The sequence below is a fragment of the Mustelus asterias genome, chromosome 3, assembly GCF_964213995.1.
Source record: "Mustelus asterias chromosome 3, sMusAst1.hap1.1, whole genome shotgun sequence".
In the NCBI taxonomy this organism is placed as follows: domain Eukaryota; kingdom Metazoa; phylum Chordata; class Chondrichthyes; order Carcharhiniformes; family Triakidae; genus Mustelus; species Mustelus asterias.
The window spans coordinates 135,566,060-135,586,059 of record NC_135803.1 but is presented as its reverse complement, the minus strand read 5'-3'; the positions used below and the strand labels follow the sequence as shown (position 1 = coordinate 135,586,059).

At 44.9% G+C, this 20,000-nt stretch overlaps 1 protein-coding gene across 4 annotated transcripts in view; it reads right to left on the bottom strand.

Annotated features, from left to right (window-relative positions):
- LOC144491617 (RAF proto-oncogene serine/threonine-protein kinase-like) overlaps positions 1-20,000 on the bottom strand; it is a 118,247-nt gene extending 98,247 nt beyond the window's left edge. The window contains exon 1 of one of the 4 annotated variants that reach the window (XM_078209701.1): positions 19,950-20,000. The gene's annotated coding sequence lies outside the window, so the exon portion shown is untranslated. Of the gene's footprint in view, positions 1-350; positions 652-19,949 lie in introns of those variants that run through there. The other 3 variants (XM_078209699.1, XM_078209700.1, XM_078209702.1) reach the window with 3 other exon arrangements.

The window sequence follows — 20,000 nt, the reverse complement described above, 5'->3', positions numbered from 1 at the left end:
TCACTACCACCCCACTGGAACCTGGGCAAAATCTAGGCGACTACAACGGCCCCTAAGACTCTGGGATGTTTGCACTGTTTCTTTACACCAGCTCCAACGTAATGGTCGCTGCGAGTTTCGCCAAGGGAGAGATGGCTGGTGAACTTACACTAACTGCCGGGGGGGCGGGGAGGGGTGGCTAGAAAACCGAAAGGCACTTGAGGGGGTGGGAGGGGGTCCAAGGCTTAAAGGAGCCAAGATTTAAGGCTCGACGCTTCGGGCCCTCCTGGAAAGAGGGGACAACAGGAGTAAGTGGAGCTTTAACCCTTTCCCCATATATATATATACACACACACACAAAAGGCACTCACACTTACTTTCACCGATCGCTGTTCGCCCTCTTTAAACCTCCACAAAGCCGGCCAAACATTCCGCACAGGCGACCCGCGGAGCCGGCTCGGGAATCCGAGAGTTGGCCAACTTTTCTCCCTAGTTGACCTCCGCCATAACTTTCAAGCGGAGAAGTTGTCGCCCGCTGACATCATCCTGTTTCCCCCCACTTTGAAAGTGTGTTCAACCCCCACACCACACATACATACACACACTCCTGCCAACTTGTCTCTGATCACAAACTCCCTTTATTCACATCGCACAGTCTGCGCAGGATGCTGGGACAAAAAAGATTTGGTGATTGCAACTCTCTGGCAGGGTCATTTCAAAGGGTTTGTGTGAATCGTTGCACGCTGGCTGCATGGGGAGTACACACACAGGACACAGAGCTTTGTGTTGTTTAAGAACAGCAACAAAACAATACAACTGATCTTCCTGTCCATGGACCCTGGGAAAATGCATTCTTTTTTAAGGAGGTGTAAATCTTTTAAATGCCAACAAATGCCTTTTTTTTAAAAAGACAATAAACATACCAAACAGGGACTAAAGTGGAATCATATTATTGCAGGGATGGTAGTTATTTTTATCGATTTTTTAAAAAAGGTAAGTTAAAGTTTTCTATTTGCTCCAGCAAGAGTCTTGGCGACGCCAAGCAGTTGAAACAAGATATTGAAGCCCAGAAGGTCCGGAATTACAGCCACGACTAGTATGTGGCCAGGGCGCACGGACAGTGAGCTGCAAATAGCAAGTGACATTCCACCGGGGTCATTGGACCCAGCCCAATCTGTTAGCAAAACGAGGGTGTGTTTGTGTCCTAGCCCCCGGCGAATCACCCCACTGTCATAAAACCACTTCAAACACCTCTCACTGTGTGTGTGTGTCCGCTTGTACAGTGTCCAGAGGATCTGGCTGATCAAGTGAACACGTTTTTGAGAACGCTATGAATACAAGGGCGCAATCTGAAACACGGGGCGGAGGGCGGAGAGGGGGGCGGGGGGTGTGGAGAGGAAGGACAAGTTGCAATTTTCAGTTACCCCATCCCTTGTTGGTTCTGATCCGCTGAGTGTCGTACAGCATTTAAAGTGAGTTTGGCACCAGGCGGTGGGAGCCTGGTCCCTGTCGGCGTGTCGCACTGCCCACTTCTGGATTCAGGTTCTGACCAGGTTTTGGAGTTACACCTGCCAGGCCTGCTGTGTATTTCCAGCATCTTCTGTTTTCATTTCAGATTTCCAGCATCCGCGGTATCCTGGAGTTATACCGTCGCTTTTATCTCGCTGCTAATTGTTATAGTGATTCCATCCCATTTACTTTGCCTGACCAAACTTAGTCCTTCCCATGTATTTTCTAAAATGTATGTGTGTATACATCCTCAATATCAGGGAACATTTTTTATTCTTTCATGAGACGTGGACATTGCTGGCATGCCAATATTTATTGCCCATCCCCAATTTCCAGAGTCAAGAGACAATCATATTACTGTGGGTCTTCCCTAAAGGACTTCAGGAATCATAAGGAATACTAGTTAATATGGCACTTCAAAACAGGCTAGAGTAAGTATAGTCTTCAGGTGAAGAGACATTAGAAGGCAGGAAATAATTGGTCTCACAACACCACGTTAAAGTCCAATAGGTTTGTTTGGAATCACGAGCTTTTGAAGCGCTGCTCTTTCACCAGGTGAGGAGCAGCGCTCCGAAAGCTCATGATTCCAAACAGATCTGTTGGACATTAACCTGGTGTTATGAGACTTCTTACTGTGCCCACCCCAGTCCAATGCCGGCATCTTCACATCAGGGCGGCACGGTAGCACAGTGGTTAGCACTGCTGCTTCACAGCTCCAGGGATCTGGGTTCGATTCCCAGCTTGGGTCACTGTGTGGAGTTTGCACATTCTCCTTGTGTCTGCGTGGGTTTCCTCCGGGTGCTCCGGTTTCCTCCCACAGTCCAAAGATGTGCGGGTTAGGTTGATTGGCCATGCTAAAATTGCCCTTAGTGTCCTGAGATGCGTAGGTTAGAGGGATTAGTGGGTAAATATGTCGGGATATGGGGGTAGGGCCTGGGTGGGATTGTGGTCGGTGCAGACTCGATGGGCCGAATGGCCTCTTTCTGTGCTGTAGGGTTTCTATGATTTCTATGATGAAATAATTGGGCCAGGCCATGTAGATGCAAGACGGGTCAGGCAGATTCAGGATCAGGTGAGGGTGAGAGAGGGAATCTGACTAGGCAGGACTTTCAGAGGAAGACTGGAAAATGGGATAGGTGAATGTGGACAAGGCATTTCCCACAGAGCTGGGAACTGCAGCCGCAGTATGGTCAAGGAAGTGGCATCATGGAGTTTAATTTAGACAAATGCGAGGTGATGCATTTTGGTAGATTGAACCAGGGCAGGACTTGCTCAGTTAATGATAGGGTTTTGGGGAGAGTTACAGAACAAAGAGATCTAGGGGTACATGTTCATAGCTCCTTAAAAGTGGAGTCACAGGTGAACAGAGTGGTGAAGAAGGCATTTGGCATCCTTGGTTTCATCGGTCAGAACATTGAATACAGGAGTTGGGACGTCTTGTTGAAGTTGTACAAGACATTGGTAAGGCCACACTTGGAATACTGTGTGCAATTCTGGTCACCCTATTATAGAAAGGATATTATTAAACTAGAAAGAGTGCAGAAAAGATTTACTAGGATGCTACCGGGACTTGATGGTATGAGTTATAAGGAGAGGCTGAATAGACTGGGACTTTTTTCTCTGGAGCGTAAGAGGCTGAGGGGTGACCTTATAGAGGTCTACAAAATAATGAGGGGGATAGACAAGGTAGACAGTCAATATCTTTTCCCAAAGGTAGGGGAATCTAAAACTAGAGGGCATAGGTTTAAGGTGAGAGGGGAAAGATACAAAAGTGTCCAGAGGGGCAATTTTTTTCACACAGAGGGTGGTGAGTGTCTGGAATAAGCTGCCAGAGGTAGTAGTAGAGGCGGGTACAATTTTATCTTTTAAAAAGCATTTAGATAGTTACATGGGTACGATGGGTATAGAGGGATATGGGCCAAATGCGGGCAATTGGGATTAGCTTAGGGTTTTAAAAAAAAAATAAGGGCAGCATGGACAAGTTGGGCCAAAGGGCCTGTTTCCATGCTGTAAACCTCTATGACTCTATTAGTGGAGTTTAGCAGCCACTAAAGGCTTACATAAAACCTTGGATAAAAAGTGAGAGATTTGTTTCCATGGGTGGTGAAGGGACTCCATGCTGAAGAATGCACTAAAGCTTGGGGTAGCCACTGCCGAGATGCATTGGAGGAAGGTCGCTGTCTAAGATCTTTCACAGTGACCCAAGGGGAGTGGAAGTGTATTGAACGTGTCTTGGACCATATGACTCATACAGAATGAGGGCAGCACGGTGGCACAGTGGGCGGCATGGTGGCACAGTGGTTACCACTGCTGCCTCACAGCACCAGGATCCCAGGTTCAATTCCGGCCTTGGGTCACTATCTGTGTGAAGTTTGCACGTTCTCCCCGTGTCTGCGTGGGTGCTCTGGTTTCATCCCGCAGTCCAAAGATAGAAACCATTGAAACCCTACAGTGCAGAAAGAGGCCATCTGGCCCATCGAGTCCGCACCGACCACAATCCCACCCAGGCCTGACCCCCATATCCCCACACATTTACTCTCTAATGCCTCTAACCTACGCATCTCAGAACACTAAGGGGCAATTTTAGCATGGCCAATCAACCTAACCCGCACATCTTTGGACTGATGTGAGTGTTAGGTTGATTGGCTATGCTAAATTGACCCTAGTTTCAGGCGGATTAGCAGGGTAAATGCATGGGGTTATGGGGATAGAGTCTGGGTGGGATTGTGGTCGGTGCAGACTCGATGGGCCGAATGGCCTCTTTCTGCACTGCAGGGATTCTATGAATGTATACAATGAATATTATATGTATCACAATTGTATGAAAGCACCTCAAAGTGCTACATAGACAACTTAAATACCTTTGCATCATTTGTAATAACCATTTTGAAATGTTTGTAATGTTTGACTGTATTGAAGCAACTCAGAGTGCAACATGATGTGTGTCGAGAACCTGAATATTATTGCACTTTGTTTAATGGTCACTTTGAAATGTTTGTAATGTTCTTGTGGATACTTTATGAATAAATTCTATTTTTGCAAAATAAAGGTGAAGGGGGAATTGGTATTGGGTGAAAACCAACGATTTTCACTGGAAAAATCTTGGAAGAATAAAAGAAGATATCTAAACTGAGGGCCAAGGGACCTTAGATGAACTCTCTCTATGTTGTGCCCTCAGCTGTCATCATGGCTCGATGATGCCATGATGTCACAATGGGGCAGGTCGCAAAACTGACCTCAGCCAATATAGGGTCTGAACCTAGGTGCTGGTGCCATTGAAACACCATCTTAACCATCTGAGCTATCCAGCCCTACTTGATTCACTGCAAATTGCTATTCAGACAGAAATTAGAACATCATATAGGAAGGGTTGAGGTATTTGAAAAGGAGAGAGATGGATCTGATAAAAGTGGCAACAACCAGAGAGTCAAATGCCACCTTGTGAAATGTGCTGGCTATATATACAAGATGAATATTGGTGAGTCATAACCAGTTACAGGTAGGATATTGGGTCATTGTATCTATTACTTACTGCCAATTATATCAGTGGATTATTGTATCACTGTTGGTTATGAAGGGAATCTGACTATTACTATTAGTAGTGCAATTTCAATGAGTTACTATTAGTTACTGGTTCCTCATACCTTTGGTTTCCCCCCCTGAATCCCATCCCCAACCTCAATTTCCCCTCTTTGTCAGTTCACAGATGGTCTCCTGGTTCTTAGAACTTCTCAGTTAGAGCAGCCAACATTTATATGGTGCATACAATAGTAATATAACATATAATACGATAATATTATTACCTTTATATGGTGCATACAGTAACATAGAACATAGAACAGTACAGCACAGTACAGGCCCTTCGGCCCACGATGTTGTGCCGAACCTTTTCCGAAACCAAGATCAAGCTATCCCACTCCCTATCATTCTAGTGTGCGCCATGTGCCTATCCAATAACCGCTTGAAAGTTCCTAAAGTGTCCGACTCCATTATCACAGCAGGCAGTCCATTCCACACCCCAACCACTCTCTGCGTAAAGAACCTACCTCGTACATCCCTCCTATATCTCCCACCACGAACCTTATAGTTACGCCCCCTAGTAACAGCTACATCCACCCAAGGAAATAGTCTCTGAACGTCCACTCTATCTAACCCCCTCATCATCTTATAAACCTCTATTAAGTTGCCTCTCAGCCTCCTCCGCTCTAAAGAGAAAAGCCCTAGCTCACTCAATCTTTCCTCATAACACCTACCCTCCAAACCAGGCAGCATCCTGGTAAATCTCCTTTGCACTCTTTCCAGTGCTTCCACATCCTTCTTATAGTGAGGTGACCAGAACTGCACACAATATTCCAAATGTGGTCTCACCAAGGTCCTGTACAGTTGCAGCATAACCCCACGGCTCTTAAACTCAAACCCCCTGTTAATAAACGCTAACACACTATAGGCCTTCTTCACGGCTCTATCCACTTGAGTGGCAACCTTCAGAGATCTGTGGATATGAACCCCAAGATCTCTCTGTTCCTCCACATTCCTCAGAACCCTACCTTTGACCCTGTAATCCGCATTCAAATTTGTCCTACCAAAATGAATTACCTCGCACTTATCAGGGTTAAACTCCATCTGCCATTTTTCGGCCCAGCTCTGCATCCTATCAATGTCTCTTTGCAGCCTACAACAGCCCTCCACCTCATCCACTACTCCACCAATCTTGGTGTCATCCGCAAATTTACTGATCCACCCTTCAGCCCCCTCCTCCAAGTCATTTATAAAAATCACAAATAGCAGAGGACCCAGCACTGATCCTTGTGGTAGACCGCTGGTAACTGGTCTCCAGTCTGAACATTTTCCATCCACCACCACCCTCTGTCTTCTATGAGATACAGTAAGAAGTCTCACAACACCAGGTTAAAGTCCAACAGATTTACTGTGTTTACCCCAGTCCAACGCCGGCATCTCCACTTCTATGAGATAGCAAGTTACTTATCCAATCGGCCAAATTTCCCTCTATCCCACACCTCCTTACTTTCTTCATGAGCCGACCATGGGGGACCTTTTCAAACGCCTTATTAAAATCCATGTATATGACATCAACTGCTCTACCTTCATCGACACACTTAGTTACCTCCTCAAAAAATTCAATCAAATTTGTGAGGCAAGACTTACCCTTCACGAATCTGTGTTGACTATCCCCGATTAAACTGCATCTTTCTAAATGGTCGTAAATCCTATCCCTCAGGACCTTTTCCATTAACTTACCGACCACCGAAGTAAGACTAACCGGCCTATAATTACCAGGGTCATTCCTATTTCCTTTCTTGAACAGAGGAACAACATTCGCCACTCTCCAGTCCTCTGGCACTATCCCCGTGGACAGTGAGGACCCAAAGATCAAAGCCAAAGGCTCTTCAATCTCATCCCTTGCCTCCCAAAGAATCCTAGGATATATCTCGACCTTCAGGTTTTTCAAAATTGCTAATACATCTTCCCTCAGAACATCTGCCTCCTCCAGCCTATCAGCCTGTATCACACTCTCATCCTCAAAAACATGGCCCCTCTCCTTGGTGAACACTGAAGAAAAGTATTCATTCATCACCTCTCCTATCTCTTCTGACTCCATGCACAAGTTCCCACTACTGTCCTTGACCGGCCCTAACCTCACCCTGGTCATTCTTTTATTCCTCACATAAGAGTAAAAAGCCTTGGGGTTTTCCTTGATCCAACCCGCTAAGGACTTCTCATGCCCCCTCCTAGCACTCCTGAGCCATTTTTTCAGCTCATTCCTTGCTAACTTGTAACCCTCAATGGACCCAACTGAATCTTGTTTTCTCATCCTTACATACGCTTCCTTCTTCCTCTTGACAAGACATTCAACCTCTTTTGTGAACCATGGTTCCCTCACTCGGCCATTTCCTCCCTGCTTGACAGGGACATACCTATCAAGGACATGCAGTATTTGTTCCTTGAACAAGCTCCACTTTTCATTTGTGCCTTTCCCTGACAGTTTGTTCCCATCTTATGCTCCCTAATTCTTGCCTAATCGCATCATAATTACCCCTCCCCCAATTAAAAACCTTGCCCTGCCGTACGGCCCTATCCCTCTCCATTGCAATAACGAAAGACACCGAATTGTGGTTGCTATCTCCAAAGTGCTCTCCCACAACCAAATCTAACACTTGGCCCGGTTCATTTCCCAGTACCAAATCGAATGTGGCCCCACCTCTTGTTGGCCTATCCACATATTGTGTCAGGAAAACCTCCTGCACGCACTGTACAAAAACTGCCCCATCCAAACTATTTGACCTATAAAGGTTACAATCAATATTTGGAAAGTTAAAGTCACCCATGACAACTACCCTGTGACCTCCACACCTATCCATAATCTGCTTTGCAATTTCTTCCTCCACATCTCTATTACCATTTGGAGGCCTATAGACAACTCCTAACAATGTGACCGCTCCTTTCCTATTTCTAACTTCAGCCCATCAGTAGGCAGATCCCCCTCGAACTGCCTTTCTGCAGCCGTTAAATTATCCTTGATTAACAATGCTACTCCACCACCTCTTTTACCACCTTCCCTACTCTTACTGAAACACCTATACCCCGGAACTTCCAACAACCATTCCTGTCCCTGTTCTAAACATGTCTCCGTAATGGCCACAACATCGTAGTCCCCATTTGCAGTGTCACATAATCAGACATCCTGCAGCCAGGCTTCACAAAATCAAACCTCCAGGAATAACTCGTACCAATGTTGACAACTGCATACAGAGATAAATTTATTTATAAATATGAACTTAGAATTTATAGCAGGAAAGGCTGGCAGAGCTGTGCTGTGTTTGGTTGTTGTTACATTCTCATTCATATGGATTGAAGTACAGGTATGCATCTTTATTCTAAGCTTTAATAAGGAAGTGCATGAAATCAAAATCAGTCTAGAAATCATTTTCATCAAAATATTTAAGCACAATCAACATTGGGCTTGTAAATTCAGTCCTCTGATTTCACCACTCTCTCTCAAACAAAGGCAGGAATGCAACCTTAACACAACTGTCTAAAGCATATTCAGGAGGCTAGAGAAGAGAAAACAATGGTAGGGGTAGCAGTTTTGATCAAAGATACCATTACAGCCTTGGGAATGGATTATATGCTTGAGGAATCTATTTGCTTTGTGTTAAGGAGTATGAGTTGGTACACTGCTGGGTGTACACCATAGATTTGTGAAAAGAGGGAAGGAGATGAAGGAGAATATCTGCAAGCAATTTTCAGAAAGTTGTAAAAGCTATGGAATAACTCTGATGAGTGAGTGCAATTATCTTAATGCAGACTGTGGAAAAATATCATTGTAAAGTGAAAGGGAACAAAAGAATTCCTGAGATCTGTACAAATGTGATCACCAACACCAAGAGAAAGGCAGTGTTGGATTGGGTGGTGGCACGGTGGCTAGCACTGCTGCCTCACAGCGCCAGGGACCCGGGTTCAATTCCCGGCTTGGGTCACTGTTTGTGCGGAGTCTGCAGGTTCTCCCTGTGTCTGCATGGGTTTCCTCCGGGTGCTCCGGTTTCCTCCAACAGTCCGAAAGATGTGCTGGTTAGGTGCATTGGCCATGCTAAATTCTCCCTCAGTGTATCCAAACAGGCACTGACTAAGGGAATTTCACAGTAACTTCATTGCAGTGTTAATGCACTACTTGTGACACGAATAAATAAATTTAAACTGAGTTCTGGGACTAGTGAAGCATGTTTCTGTGAGAGAACACTTTGGACACATGTCACAATATTACTTGAATCTAAAGGTGATAGTGACATGGAGGAGGGTTTTGTCAGTATATGGGCTTGGATTAAGCATAGATGCATAGACGTCATAGGACAACAAGGATATAAATATTCTGGTAAAACTTGGAACAGGACAAGGAACAATCAAAGGTGATGATATTTAACTGAAAGAGGGCTACTTTCAGTAATTTGAAAAAGCCTTTACTAGATACATTGTAAACAAAACAGTAAGTGAGCAATAGGAGGCCTTAATGGAAAGCATGGAAAAGCTGGGATTGTTCTCCTTAGAGCAGAGATGGTTAAGAGGAACCTGAAGAGAGGTACTCAACATTCTGAAGTTTTTGGACAGAGTACGTAAGAAGAAGCTATTCCAGCTGGCAGGAGGGTATTAATCCAGAAGCTACAGTTTTAAGATCATTGCCACAAGAACCTGAGGTGAAATGTGAAAAATAGTATGTCTGCACAATGATTTATTATGATCTGAATGCATTGACTGAAAGGATGATCAAAGCCAATTTACCATGCAACTTTCAAAAGGGAATTGGCTAAATAGTTAATGAGAAAAAAAATCTTCAAGATTATGGGATAAAAACAGGGGAGTGGTACCAGTTGGATAACTCTTTCAAAGAGATGGCATAGATATGGTGGGACGACTGGCCTCTTTCTCTGCTTCTGTTGGATGCTGTGGCAATATTATTCATAGAAATGGGATCAACTTCCACATGCATGCTGACAGCACCCATCTCTATCTCCCAAAACCTATTTTCCCCTCCACTGCCGATGTGATATTAGACTGTTCTACATCCTGTCTTGGTTGAGCCACTATTTACTCCCGTTAAACACTCGGAAGGCCAAAAGCATCTTCAAGTCACCTCCCCAGCTACCATCTCAAGTTTTACCAGAGTATTTATATCCTTGTTGTCCTTTTCAACCCTAAGCTGAGCTTCCAACTCTTTATCTGCTCCATTACAAAGAGCAGCTCCTTCCAACTCTATAACATACTCCGTCTATGCTCAGCCTAAGCCCATATACTGACAAAACCCTCCTCCATGTCACTATCACCTTTGGATTCAATTACTCCAATGCTTTTCCGGCTCCTAACACATTGTCCCTACTCTGTGTAAATCAGGGTTAGCATGAATCCAAGATACTATCATGACAATGTTGAAAACACATGCTGACTTGACATTTTTAAATGTCATCTTACAATAACTTTGAAGTTAAACATATGATTGAAAACAGACATAACACAAGTGCACTCTATAACTTATTTCTGAATGGTGATTGAAGTAAAATTCTGCATCACTTAATAAAGTTGTCACTTTAAAGAAAGATATTAAGCCAATATTCAATATGAAAAGAATAGTATATGAATGTTTAATAGAGGCAATTTTCTAACTACATAAACAATACTTTAATATGACCTCAGGATAAACATAATATATAACAACATGTATCTGTGTAGCACCTTTAATGTAGTAAATGATCTAATATACTTATCATAGAATCCCTACAGAAGGAGGCCATTCAGCCCATCGAGTCTGTACCAACCACAATCTCACCCAGGCCCTTTTCCCGTAACCCTCACTTACCCTGCTAACCCCCTGACACTAGGGTCAATTTACCATGGCCAATCAACCTAACCCGCACATCTTTGGACTTCGCTGGAGCATTATCAAACAAAAATTTAACATGGTGCTCTACAATCTTCTGGACTCAACATCAGGTTCAAAACTTTAGATCATAATCTCTGCCTTCAACTTGTCCTATATTGCTTTTCCTCCTTTTTTTGCTGGGTTGGCACTTGCCTTGTTCCTTTCTTCATTCCTGAATATTGTATTCAGATGTTTATTATGTAGTCAGTCATTCATGCCTCGTTTAGACACAACCTGTTTCTTTATTATCGCCATTATCACTCTCTTTGGCTGTTGCACCATGAAATCTTTTGTTATTTAATTTCTCCTGCTCTCTATCCTATCACAGATCTTTTCTTTTGTTCTCCCTGCTCCTCCTCCCCCCTCCCCCCAACCACCCCCAACTCTTCCACTGGTTTCTAAACTCTGACATTTCTATTTTTCTACAGTTCTGATGAAAAGTCATCGTGACCTGAAACGTTAACTCTGTTTCTCTCTACAGAAGCTGTTGTTTTGTTTTCTGATTTCCAGCATCTATAGTATTTTGCTTTTTGTAAAATTTCAGTTACATATGGAAACATGAGGGCCACTGGATGGTTTTTAAGGGAGGAAAGAGTGATTTAAAGAGGGAGTTCCAAAGTTTATCGTCTTGGCAGGTGAAGGCACAGCTTGTAATGGACGGAATGATTAAAATCAGAGGTGATCAAGCGATAGAAATTGGACAATTCCAGATGTCTTGGAAAGTTGTGAGTCTGGAGGAGGTCACAGAGCTGGGAAGGGATGAGGCTATGGAGGGATTTATAAGAATGAGAATTTTAAAATCAGATGGATAGAAATTATAGAAATCATAGAAACCCTGCAGTACAGAAAGAGGCCATTCGGCCCATCGGGTCTGCACCGACCACAATCCCACCCAGGCACTACCCCCATATGCCTATATATTTACCCACTAATCCCTCTAACCTACACATCTCAGGACACTAAGGGTGAATGGGTCTTGGTGCAAGTTAGGACAAGGCAGCAAAGTTTTGAATGACCTTAAGCTACTGGAGGGCATAAAGTGGATGTCAGACATTTTAGAGACAGTGGAGGGGTCAAGTGAGGTAGAATTGAGTGTTAGAAACACACGTGTGGATACTGACAATGTGGCTTTGAATGATATTGTTGATGGGCAGCATTTTGATGAGTTGGTTAAGGGAGGTCCAGGGTTAGATCTTTGTGGGACGCCTGAGATAACGTGGGGGGAGCAGGAGAAGACATTGCACGTTACTCTCTGGCTTTGACTGGATAGATTACTTTGTAACTAGGAGAATAATGTCCCACCCAGCCAGACAATAGCGAGAGGCATTGGAGAGGATGCTGTGGTCAACTGTGTCAAAGGTTGCAGACAGATTGAGAAGGGTAACAATGGACTGTTTACTATTGTCACAGTCATACAGGATGCCATTGTAACTTCCATATGAACCATTTGGACACTGTGGCAGGGCCAGAAACCTGTTTAAAAGGGTTCAGGAATGGAGTTTCAGGAAAGATGCTTTGAAAGACCTCTGAATTTCTGGATTACAATTTTAATGGAAGAAAACTGTGAGCTAAATATGGATGAGTTACTTCAAACTGATTGATGTTAATGCAAGGACTTAGTTTAGATTGTACTGTACTGCACTGCCACCTAGTGTAACAAATATAACATGGCTGAACAGATCAAATTATAAATGGATGATTCCTGGATTCACAGGAGTAACACTGGCATGTTGCAAAGGTAAATGGGAAACAGGAATTGTGTATTTAACATAGACCTACTTAATCACCAACTTGAGCTTTCGGAGCTCACCGAGCTTTTTCATGTTCTTACATATAAGAGGTGTGATTTGAATTATTCTTTGAGGCAATCGATTTGTCCTGGTTGGATGGTCTGGGATGGGCTGAATGGCTATCTTGTGATGGGACTCTGGCCACTGTAAATTAATGCCCTTGGATTTGTGTCATGTCATTAGACCACAGTGGCCTGGATTTTACAGTTGTACTGGCAGTGAAACTGTCAGCATTCACCATCATTACAATTGTAAAACTTACAGAAACACCTGCCATCTGTACAGGGGCAAATTAACACAGAAATACAGACATTGCTGTCACTGATACTCTCCTCCTCCAACGGTTGTGCTGTTGAAGTCCCGGCAGACAGAAATCTTCAGAAATAAGGTGATTTAATGTGAACCTCATTTGCTATTCATCTCACTGTGTGAACGCTTGAAAAAGTTATGCCTTGCTGAATGACGCATAACTATGTAATGGCATACTTAGTCATAATTACTGCTGAAAAGCCTCTCAGGTGCTAAAACACAGTTTTTATATTTTTGGAATGTCCATGGCCACGATTTTACCGACCGGTAAAATCGCACAAGAGCCGAGAAATCAGGATTGCGCTCGATTTCTCAGCTCTCGCGATCTTACTGGCACCGGAATTCCAGCGCCGTCAGCTTCTCGGCTTTTTCCAGCGAGAGGCTGAATAATTTATTTAAATGTATTTAAATAGCGATTTGCATGCAATCAGCAAGACCCTCGGTCTCCTTTATGACATCGCCGGGAGAGTTTCCATCCGACGAGGAAAACACACCCACTCTCCATGAACGGGGAACAGTCGTGTTGCCCTCGTCGGTAGAACCATTGAGGCCACCTCCCCGGGGTGGTCGAGGACAAGGGAGGGGGTGCCCTACGGGGCACCTTGGCCGGTAAGGGGGTGGGGCCTGGAGATGGAGGGGCCTGAATGGGGGCTGGAGATTGTGGGTGGAGGTGGGACCTGGAGGGGCAGGGCCTGTGGTGGGGGCTGTGAGGTGGGGCTATGGGGGGGTGGGGCCAGGCTGGCACAGCCCAAATGGGGACGGGGGGGCCCGCTGCCGCTCTGCGGGCGATCGGGGGAGATGGGGTCCGCTGCCGCTCTGCAGCTGCGATTGGTGCCGGGGGGCACCATCAGTCTGGACAGGAGTGGGGGGGGGGGCGGCTGAGGCTATATTTTCTGGCAATGGGGGGCTCGCGATTGGCCACGGGCCCTCACGATTGCAGGGAGGGATGGGGGGGATTGGGTTAAGGTTGGCTCCAGTAGTAGAGGCCTGACAGCTCTCTCTCTCTGTCAGGCTGCTACTGTTGGAATTGCGTATGTGCACAATAGCTCCCTCTGCTGCCTGATCAGGCTGGCTGGTGAATTAAGCCCCGCCCACTGCCTCGAGTAGCTAGAAACAGTCTAATGCATTTTTCAAGCACTAAGTGCATAAGATTGGAAGTAAACACTCACCCAAAAAACAGATCTACAATAAATCCATTTTCACACTAGCTGGACACTTAGAATTTGTCTCATAAAATTCCATCCCACATGTTTTTAATATAGAAAAAAAATAACTTTTTTGGAAGTTTATGATATTTCAGCTCTTACCTTAACCCAGATTTATATCCCAATCTTTCTATGAAATTATTAAAAAGGGAAAGATAATTTTATTTCCTGGCTTACTGTCTGTGAGAATTCTTCAATGTGATTGGTTGTTTCATCTTTTTGATGACGACACTGTGGGCAGTCAGTGGAGATCCACCGTAGTTGGATCCTGAATCAAATTAACATCAGGAAAGGTGAAGTCCACACCAGGTGAAATCCCATCTAGCGACCTGGATCGGCACCTTTCTTTGAGGTCAGCGGCAAGAATTGTCACTTCGTTGCTGCTGACCGCAAAATCCAGACCAATGTGTTGATTCTAACTCACTTTCAGGCCACTTTCAGGAACTCCCAAGAACTAATGGGAAATGGGGGACTCAGTAAAATGTAGGTTATTGCTTCTGCTGTATATGGTGAAATGAGATACATTTCTCATTGGTATTGTTGCATTCTGAGGGAGGCCTGCTTGTTTTGAGATCTGGGACTAATGTAAGATAAAAGCTTCTTGAGATATGTCGACTTCTGCCCCATCAACGAAGCAGGCTGATTAATCAATCACCAAGAATGCTCTGAGGTACTGTAGACTTTCTGGGATCAGGTATTGGACGATTGAGTCTACTACAGCAGATCTATTTAGAGTGATCCTTATGTCACCAGTTTCCAACATCTAGATCTCATGCATCTAGCAGCAACATGAATGAAAAGTCACTTGATTTACTAATCCAGGCTGAGGGAAAATTTGAAACACGAGGCCCACATGTTGTGAGCTGGACGTGAAAGCACCCGTCTAAGATCTGGACAAAATTAGCTTGTAAAGACAAGTTTGTTTATATGAATGCTTACCACCCCGAAACAGCACATTTTGAAATATTTATGGGCGTTTCAATTCTGTTTCAGGCTTGGACCCACCATTTTGGTGCCCCAGGATAATCACTTTTCCACTAATTGGAGAAGCTTTTTAAAGTGGCCTCCCGATAGGAACAGGGCAGTAGCATGCCAAATTTGGCAGTACACTATTTATTATCCCATTCCTATTCTCAGTATAGTCATAGAATCATAGAATCGTACAGTGCAGAAGGAGACCATTTGGCCCATCGAGTCTGCACTGACCATAATCCCAACCAGCTTCTATCCCCATAACCCCATGTATTTACTCTAACTAGTCTCCCCGACACTAAGGGGCAATTTAGCATGGCCAATGCAACTAACCTGCCCATCTTTGGACAGTGGGAGAAAACCGAAGCACCCGGAGGAAATCCACACTGGCACACAGAGAATGTGCAAACTCCACACAGACAGTGACCCAAGTCGGGAATCGAACATGGGTCTCTGGCACTGTGAGGCAGCAGTGCTAACACTGTGCCACCGAGCAGTCACTGCCATTTTTACTGGGGCCTCTGTATGGGTGACCTCGGCTTTTCAGTCATGCTAATTGAAAGGATCCCAATGCATTTTGGAAGATGGCTAAGTGACAAGAAACAGGGAGTAGTAATGAACGTTGCTTTTCACACCAGAGAATGGTATATACTGGGGTGCTTGATCTATACTGCTTTTCTTGATCTATTTTCATGACCTAGACTTGGGGGTATATGTGTAGGACACCATTTCAAAATTTGTAGATGACACAAACCTTGGAAGTTTGTTTTTATTCATTGATGGGATGTGAGCATCACTGGCTGGGCCAGCATTAATTGCCCATCCCTAATTGTCCTTGAACTGAGTGGCTTGCTCGGTCATTTCAGAGACAACCATGTTGCTGTGGATCTGGAGTCACATGCAGTCCTTCCCTAAAGGACATTAGTGAACCAGATGGGTTTTCATAACAATTGGCCATGCTTTTATGGTTGTCATTCGAGTATTTTATCATCTGCCTTGGTGGGATTTGAACCCAGGTCCCCAGAGCATGATGCTGAGTCTCTGGGGTCTAGATTGCTAGTTGCATGGTCCTCCTTCTCCTCCCCCTCCTCCCCCTCTCCCCCTCCCCCTCTTCCTCCCTCCTCCCCCTCCTCCTCCCTCCTCCCCTCCTCCCCCCTCCTCACCCTCTTCCCCCCTCCTCCTCCCTCCTCCTCATCCCCTCCGTATTGTGAGCTGTGAGGAGGATAGTGATAGCCTTCATGCAGACATTGATGGGCTGGTAGAATGGGCAAACATGTGACAGATGACACTTAATGCTGAGAAATGTGAAGTGATACATTTTGGTAGGAAGAACTAGGAAAAGCAATATGAAATAAGAGATACAATTCTAAAAAGAGGATGCTGGAACAGTGTGACCTGGGGGATATGTGCACAAATCATTGAAGTGGGCATGGCAAGTTCAGAAAGTGGTTAGTAAGAAATACGAGATCCTAGGCTTCATTAACAGAGGGATAGGGCAAGGAGGTTATGGTGAGACTTTACAAAACATTGGTTTAGCTTCAACTGGAGAATTATATCCAATTCTGGGCTCCACACTTTAAGAAGGATATGAAGGCATTGGAGAGGGGGCAGTAAAGGTTTATGAGAATGGTTTTGGGAATGAGGGACTTCAGTTATAAGTATATAATGGAAAAGCTGGGATTGTTCTTAGAGAAGAGAATGTTGAGATTTGGTAGAGTTGTACCAAATTAAAGTTTATTTATTAGTGTCACAAGTAGGCTGACATTAACACTGCAATGAAATCTCCGTGCTGCCACACTCTTGCACCTGTTCGGGTACAATGAGGGAGAATTTAGCATGGCGAACGCACCTACCCAGGTCTTTAGACTGTGGGAGTAAACCAGAGCACCCAGAGGAAACCCATGCAGACACAGGGAAAACATGCAGACTCCGCACAGACAGCGACCCAAGCTGGGAATTGAACCTGGATCCCTGGCGCTGTGAGGCAGCAGTGATAACCACTGTGCCACTGTGCTTATGAGGGATCTGGACAGACTAGATAGAGAGAAACTATTCCTTTTGGTGGAAGGGTTGAGAACCAGAGAACATTGATTTAAAGTGATTGACAAAAGAGTCAGAAGTTACATGAGGGAAAAACTTGTTTGTGCGGCCAGTGATTAAAATCTAGAATGCATTGCCTGAGACTGTGGTGAAGGCAGACTCAACCATTGTTTTCAAAAGGGAATTGGGTCATTGTGAAGAATTGCAGGGCTAGAGGAAAGGGCGTGGGTGTGGGACGAGATTAGTGGCTCTCGCAGAGAGTCAACACAAACATGATGGATCAAATAGCCACCTTCACTATCGGAACAATTCTATGACTCTGGAGATACCAATGAGTGCACAAACTGCACCAATTGGTACCAGGCATTGATTAGCTCACACAGCCCACACAAAAGAGCCCACCTAAGTTTTTAAGGGATTTGTGTGGGATTCAGAAGAAACAAAATCTTCCTGGCCACTGCTGACCTTACACCCCCAACTCCAAGGTTGTTTCCCCTCACTTTTAAGATCCAACTTGCGGCTCACCCCCACTTAACACCAACCCCACTCTCCAATGCAGCAAGCCACTGTGAGTATTGATATAGCGATCACAAAATGCCAGCAGTAACTAAACAAGATCGACCCCTCAAAATGGCTCAAGTTCAAGCAAAGGTTTCAATTAACAATGTGAGCACTCATGTCACCACCCCGTCCCAAGCTGTCAGTAGCTATAATACCTCTATCATTCTCTGCCTTGGCTGCTGTCCCAGGATGTGAAGGTCATACTCACACATTGTTTCTTCAATACAAACCTGCAAAAAAGACCTTCTTCTAAGCAACCAGTTCAAGTTATAGGTTCCTGCTTTGCTGGGCTCAGAAATACCACGGTAGCTGCCAAAGAATCTGTACCATTTCTACCCTGAAAGTCATTGAAGAAATGCTGACCCCAGCAATCAGGGTGAGGACTGCTTACATTCTATTGTCAAATCTACTGTTTCTGAACTTCCGAAAGCTGTGATAGGAAATCAAAACCTGAGCAGAAAATACAGGAGAGAGGGTGAAGATGAAAAGGAAATGAATGATCTTGATGAGACTGAGGACCAGTCGCTGAGCAGACCAGGCTGCAGCTGATGTTTGGAAAGCATTACTCACACTGTAAATCAATGGCCTTCCAGACTGCCAGAGACATTCCCTACACTGGAAAACTGTGCTAATCCTCTAAGGAAGCAAAAGCTCACAAAACTTACATCACTGGCATTTTTGCTGTACAGAAATTATTAAGTTTCCTTTTTGTTTAAATTGTTTAACCGGTGTCTTCACTGACAAGTGCAAGCTTTTTTTTTTAACTATACCCTGATTAGGAGTCGTACACAATATTCTACATTTCTGTGTACTTAATTTGTCAATCCATGGTAAAAGTATGGGGAGGAAACTCTACTCCAGAATTAGACAGGATCAGAAGAGGATTTGACAGGAGAGTGCCAGAATATTTGTGTCATGAGGTCTATCATTATCTCACTGGAATATGGACAGCATGGTAGCACTGTGGTTAGCACTGCTGCCTCACAGCACCAGGGACCTGGGTTTGATTCCCAACTTGGGTCACTGTCTGTGTGAAGTTTGCACATCCTCCCTGTGTCTGCGTGGGTTTCCTCCAGGTGGTCCGGTTTCCTCCTACAGTCTGAAAGATGTGCTGGTTAGGTGCATTGACCCAAACAGGTGCCGGAGGTTGGCAACTCGGGGAATTTCACAGTAACTCCATTATAGTGTTAATGTAAGCCTTACTTGTGACTAATAAATATATCTTTTTATTCCTCCTGTCGCCCAACTCAGAACTTCAGTACCTTTCCTTCCTTGTCGAACCCATGCAAATTGGCAGGAGGGACGCACAATACAAATTTACCTCTTTTCCATCCCAGGCACTGCTGTTTCTGGGACTGCCATGGTGATGTTGGTGGTAGGCCCAGCCACACGATGGTAGGCACACGATAGGAGGCAGAGGAGCACGGAAAATCGGAGAGGGGGGGCAATTCAGAATGGCTCCCCAACACATTCCCATCAGTGGAGATCTTTTGAGGGGCGAGTTGGGAATTAGATTGACTGCCCACTCCATGGTGGCAGGCAAAAAATTATTCTTTTTAAAGTTCCAGTTAGCGACAATATTGCAGCCTTGTTGGTATTTTGCAGCTGAAGGGTTCCCCGCTGCATGATAAAGCTACCAGTTCAATCACAGGATTGTTACAGTGGCAGGAGGAGGCTATTGCGCCCATTTTGTCTGCACTGAATTTCCAAATGAGTCATTTGGAGACTGTGCCAGACTCCCACCTTCTCCCAATAACCCTAAAGTTAATTCATTCGTCAGAAGTAAGCTTACATTAACACAGCGACGAAGTTACTGTGGAAATCCCCATGTCGTTACACTCCGGTGCCTGTTCGGGTACACTGAGGGAGAATTTAGCACGGCCAATGCACCTAACCAGCACGTCATTCAGACTGTGAGAGGAAACCGGAGCTCCCGGAGGAAACCCACACAGACACGGGGAGAACATGCAGACTCCGCACAGACAGTGACCCAAGCCAGGAATTGAACCCAGGCGCTGTGAGGCAACTGTGCTAACCACTGTGCCACCGTGCCACCCTTGCACATTGTGGTTTCACATGACAGTCGTGAATGCTCCAATTGAACCTGCCTCCATCGCAGTCTCAGGCAGTGCATTCCAGACCTTAGCCACTCACTGCCTGAAAAAGCTTTTCTTCACATCGCTTATGGTTCTTGAAATCTGTGCC